This window comes from Melospiza georgiana, chromosome 2 (genome assembly GCF_028018845.1).
Source record: "Melospiza georgiana isolate bMelGeo1 chromosome 2, bMelGeo1.pri, whole genome shotgun sequence".
In the NCBI taxonomy this organism is placed as follows: domain Eukaryota; kingdom Metazoa; phylum Chordata; class Aves; order Passeriformes; family Passerellidae; genus Melospiza; species Melospiza georgiana.
In genome coordinates, this window is record NC_080431.1 from 71037009 (window position 1) to 71042340 (window position 5332).

Below are 5332 nucleotides of genomic sequence, written 5' to 3' on the forward strand. Positions count from 1 at the left end.
CGCGGCCACCCCGTCCCGGCGCCTCCCCGCGGTCACCGGCGGCGGCCCCGCGGACTGCCCGCGCGGGCGGGCGGGAACGGCTTTAAGGGGCGCGCCGGGCGCTGCTCCGCCGGCAGGGGCGGGCAGGGGCGGCGCCAGAGCCCCCTCCCCTTTCGCGGGCGGTGGGGGAAGCCCGGGGGCGGGCCCAGCCCCGCCTGCCGGGGGAGGGAGGGAGGGAGGGAGGGAGGGAAGGAGAAGGAGGAGGCGGCGGGGCCGGCGGGGCCGGCGGGAGCGGCGGGAGCGGCGGGAGCGGCGGCGCGGAGCGGGAGCGGCTGCCGGGGCTGCCGGGGCTGCCGGGGCGGGGGCTGCATCCGCGGGTAGCAGAAGCGGCATCCGCGGGTAGCGGAGGCAGCCGCGCTCGGCCACCCCCGGTGACAGCTTGCGTGGCCGGAGAGCCGCGGGGCAGGCGAGGGCTGTCCCAAACGCTGCTCCTGCCCCAGGGCTTAGCCGCGGACATCCGCCATCCGCCGCCGGGAGAGCGCTTGTTTGGGGCTTGTTTGTGATTTGGTTCTGGGGAGTTGGTTTTTCCCTGCCCCGCGGCTCGGACCGCGGTGTTCCCGGCAGCGCAAGGCCAGCGCTCCTCCCGCCGCTGTCGCCGCCAGGCACACGGTGCGCCCAGACGAGTGTTCCTGGCACATTGCTGCCGTCGGCCTGGCGGCAGATCTGAAGGGCTCGTACCCTGCCTTCGCCGTGGCCTTGTGCCGCGCGTTTGAACACAGCGGTCGGGTCGAGACCGAGGGCAGCGCCCTCAGTCGGGGCGACAGCTGCGAGCGCCACGGACGGGACGTGCCCGCGCCCTTGCCGGCTTCGGAATCCGGGCGCGCTCCGCGGGATTTTCGCTCCAAGCTGCAGGGCCGACAGAAGGGCACCGGCGGGCTGCACTCTGCAATTACGCTTGAAACATATCGTTTCCTTTTGGCCCCTCAAAGTGACAGCTGCCGTACGCTCATTTGCATTAAGTAAACAAGCGAGAGGCGTGCGGCAGGGGAGGGCACGGCCCGCCTGTCGCCGTGCCCGGCTGGCGGCGTGGCACTGTGCACCCCCGTGCCGCGGGCACTGGGACACCGCGCTCGCACCGCCGGCACCCGCAATTAGCGCTGCTCGCAGCACACGTAACTCGGGAGGGTTTCGTGCCCTACTTCGCATTGTTTCCAGGCCATCCAGGTCACGCTGTGTGGTTGTCCTGCTTTCAGAGGAAGGTATGCCCCTCAGGTTTTCAAGAATTAGATCCTGAGGTAACCTGCCTTCTGGCGTTAGTTTGAAAAAACAGGACAAGTTCCTGTCTTTTCTAACGGTAAATAACTTATTGGGGCTCCTTGCTTCTTTGAGGCTTAACGTGCTCAGGTGTAGTCAAAATGCCAAAGATTACTTTGTGGGCATTTTTTTTTTTAAGAAATAGTTTATAGTTCGGTTTAAAATCCTAGTCAATTTTAGATAAGCTGAAGTAGTCTTTGTTGGACTGAACATAGAATCATGCATGTGGACTTTTGTGCCAGTCTTATTCACACTGATTTAAAAAAAAAAGAAAACAACCCTACTTTAGATGCTTTCTGTTTAACGTAGGCAATATGTAAGGCAACATGGTCCTTTTCAAACGACAGCTGGAGTTATCACAGCTTCATGGCTTGGACCAAAAAAGAATCTTCTTCTGAGAATTGTCACTCCTAAATAGTTATTTTGCAGTTCTGATATAGGAAACTAATAACTGCAACTTGACAGGACTGGCTCATTCTTGATAGAAGCGAGAGTTCACTTGATTTTCCTTTTTCTTTCTCCAGAAGTTGAAAAGGTAGCTGATCCAAGGAAATGCCTGTTTTCTGTATTCATCAGTGCAAAGGAGGATTTTCCCCTAATGAATCTTTAAGAATAGTTTAAGAATAACTTTTGTGTTACAGTGTTTCCCTTTATCGGCCTCTGTTCCAATTTCCCCTTTCAGAAAGTTGTTATTCTCTCTGCCCATTATCTATGTACTACTCTAGACTTATGGACTTGTTATGGGAAACTTACACACATTATCATTTATTTTCATGCCTGAGGCTCTTTCTGGGCATCTTTCCAGAATCTGTGTAAGTGCCTTCAGGAGAGCTGTACCATTTTGTTGTCTGTCATTACTACAGGATTTATCTTTAACTGTTTGTTGAAAGCTTAAACTGCCTCTGAGCATAAATGTGGCTTTTCAAGGTAGGCTTTGCTCCTGGCATTATCCAGGTTTGCAGTGTGTCCCCACAAGAGGAACAATGTATTTCTCCCTGTCACATACAATTGTTATGTATCATTGTTCACTTCATTTAATAACTCCCAAAAGTGTACCAAGTGATTTAGAGAAAAATTAGAAAGCTATGGCCTGAGCTTGGCCTGAAGTATGAACCTGCCATAAAATGTGAAATATAGTGAGCGTTCTGGCTTTGGAACAAGAGTCTGACTTCTGTGGATGCACTGGCATTTGACAGTACAAAAACAGGCAGGTAGGAATAAAACTGGTACCTTTCCTGCCTCAGCAACCTGTAAAGAGCATGTTCTTTATCTGCTCTGAATTTCCACTGTCTTCATTAGTATCAGTAACATAGAGTGGAATTATTATTTAGTGTTGTCTGTCAAAGGATAAATTATAAATGTTAATCTTATTTGCTTTGTAAAATGATTGATTAAAATGCATTATACAATCTGTGGATGATCTTACTCAGCTTTTTAGTAGCCTTATTTCCAATTAACCAAATTCTCTTTGAAAGTGAAATGGGTATTTAAATCCTATTGATTGTTGCAGTTATAAAATAACTCATTGTTGCAGAAAGCTCTCCATCTCAAAGGAAGACATATATTCTTCACGGTTGGATTGTTAAGACCTTTATATTTTTAATTTTGGGAAAATTTTCTTCTATGTCTAGGAAAATTAGCCATGTCTTGTGTTTCTTTTTGAAAGCAATCTACAGTTTTCTAAAGGCAAGCTCTATTTGTTTTGCAGGGTAAGACCAGGAATTGCCCGAATGGTGGAGCAAATATTCCCTGCATTGCTCTGCTGCCTGAGGCTAAACTCTCTTGTTTGTCTTATTATTTTTTTAATTTTTTCCCCCTGTTCATTCTGAAGACAAATGACTGCTTTCTGGAGATGCATTCAAGCACTTTCTTCTCTGTGATTTGTTGATTTGACTTTCTGAATCTGTACTTGGTCACAGAAGTCAAAACTTTTCAGGAGCACAAATGAAATTTCAGGACAGAGGATCCCTTTGGCAAAATCTCTTGAATTTCAGGTATTCCACAGAAGAAGAAATTATATCTCCTCTATGTTTGTTATTTCCGCACACATTTCTGCAAAACCAAGGGACACTTAGAGCTAAAATGCAGTTCCCATATAGTGTTCCTACTTTTAACGATCTCAGTTTGAGTTGACTGTTCTCACTGTGTACACCATGGTAGGGGCTGGAGTATTCTACCTTTTATACCTTTTCCATTTCTATACAATTTGGGTTTTTTTAATACAAGTCTATATTTTTAAGTCAACTTAAGCCCACTGTTTAAATGAAAGTCTGTGTTCTTGTCCACTGCTGTCATGAGCCTGTACTAAAGGGTGTATCTTCTCTGATCAAGAAGGTTCTTTCTGTAGGAACAGAAGATTCACTTATCAACACTTTCTGGTCTGGGTTTCTTCTTTTCCATGAAATGTTAGTACTTTTAATGTAGAAATAAAAGCTTTAGTTAGAGGAATTTTATTTTGTTGTCCATAATTTTCCAACCTCTTTTTACCTGCTGGAAATTGTGCATAAAATGAGATCTGCCATCCCAATCCCAATAATTTATTGTTGTTTTTGTCACAATGAATTTCCATGGCACGTAAGAAGATCCTTTTGCTGTGAATTTTCAGTAAAAAGAGTCACCCATTTTTGAAGCTTTGATCAATAGATTGGACAAAACAGAGATGTCGAGTGGGAAGGGATTTAGGTTGAGTACATCTCAACCTAAGGGGGAGGGAGAAATCGAGATCATCTTCCCAAGGATTGTGAACATTTATTGTCCTGTAATCATTGGATGGGTGTGGAAAGCAGGTGGAATGGATAACCTTGTGCATGTCTTTCTGCTGAAACTGAAGAGGAGCTTTAAGGACTAGCTTAGACTAGGTATTGCAGTGTGAGGTGATTAAAGGGGAGGATTGCTTGGGGAAGATTATTCCAAGGGTTATCGCAGGACTAAAGCTCCACGTCAGATCTCTTGATTAGGACTCAGTGTCAAATTTCAAAACATTTCAAAGCCATCCTGTCTTTAAACATGCTCTCCTATTCCACCTTTCCCATTCTTTAGTGTAAGTGGTTATATGTATATATGTACTTTGTATACAATATATGTACGGACACACTCTGTGTATACCACAAGCTGCTGTTGCTATTCCTCTCCTGGGACTGTTCTGCCAATTTGTGTTGTGCTTCCCTAATATATAACCACAAGCTGGAGTGGAAGAAACTGATTTTCATTCATGACCTCAACTAATATTTGAACTTACATTTTTCAGAGGTGAAAGGCTAATTCCCTTATTCTGCATAACCCTATGACTAATCCTTTTTAAGATGGAAACCAGAGCCAGAAGAACATAATTGGTTTATATTATTAGAGAGAGCTACCACAATCCTGATGTTTATGTAGCATTCAGGTGCTGTTATCTCTTTCCTTCAGCTTGTTTTTTGCAAGCAGCTGTTAGTTTTGTCACAGCCAGAAGGCCTAGATGGGCTGGGAAGGGAGAGATGCACTGACAATCAGGAGGCTCTGAAGTCCTGGTGGTGACTGTCCCGTGAATCTGTCATGGGACTGGGGCTAACTAACTAATTTTGTTTCTTTGTCTCTTTTGTTGCATTAAAAAGAGGCTAAGGAAAATCTGTTATGTACTTCTTGGAAGGGAATTGAGAGCAATTTTGTTAATGTTTTAAAATAAATTTAATTTTGCTATGCAGCTTATTGTCTTTTTTAAAAGTTAATGCAAAGCTGTCACGAATGGTCTGAGCTGCATAAAAACAAGCCTGCAGCTGTCTGCCAACACCAGCAGTAAAGCATGTCTGCTTCACAGGGTTGACCATGCATGAGCTGAAATTTGGAACCAAGGAATAATTTGGTTTGGTGAATCAAACGAATTCAACACTTAAATACAACTTTTTAAATAAAGATAGAGGTCACATTTCATTCTTCACCACCAGTTTCCGCCAGTGTTGTCCCCAAGACAATATGGACTGTGCTATCTTGGGCTTTCTCCTGGTGTGCAGGTATCAGCTGAGACGTGAGGTATCACCTGAGATCAGTCAGGTGGCTGATA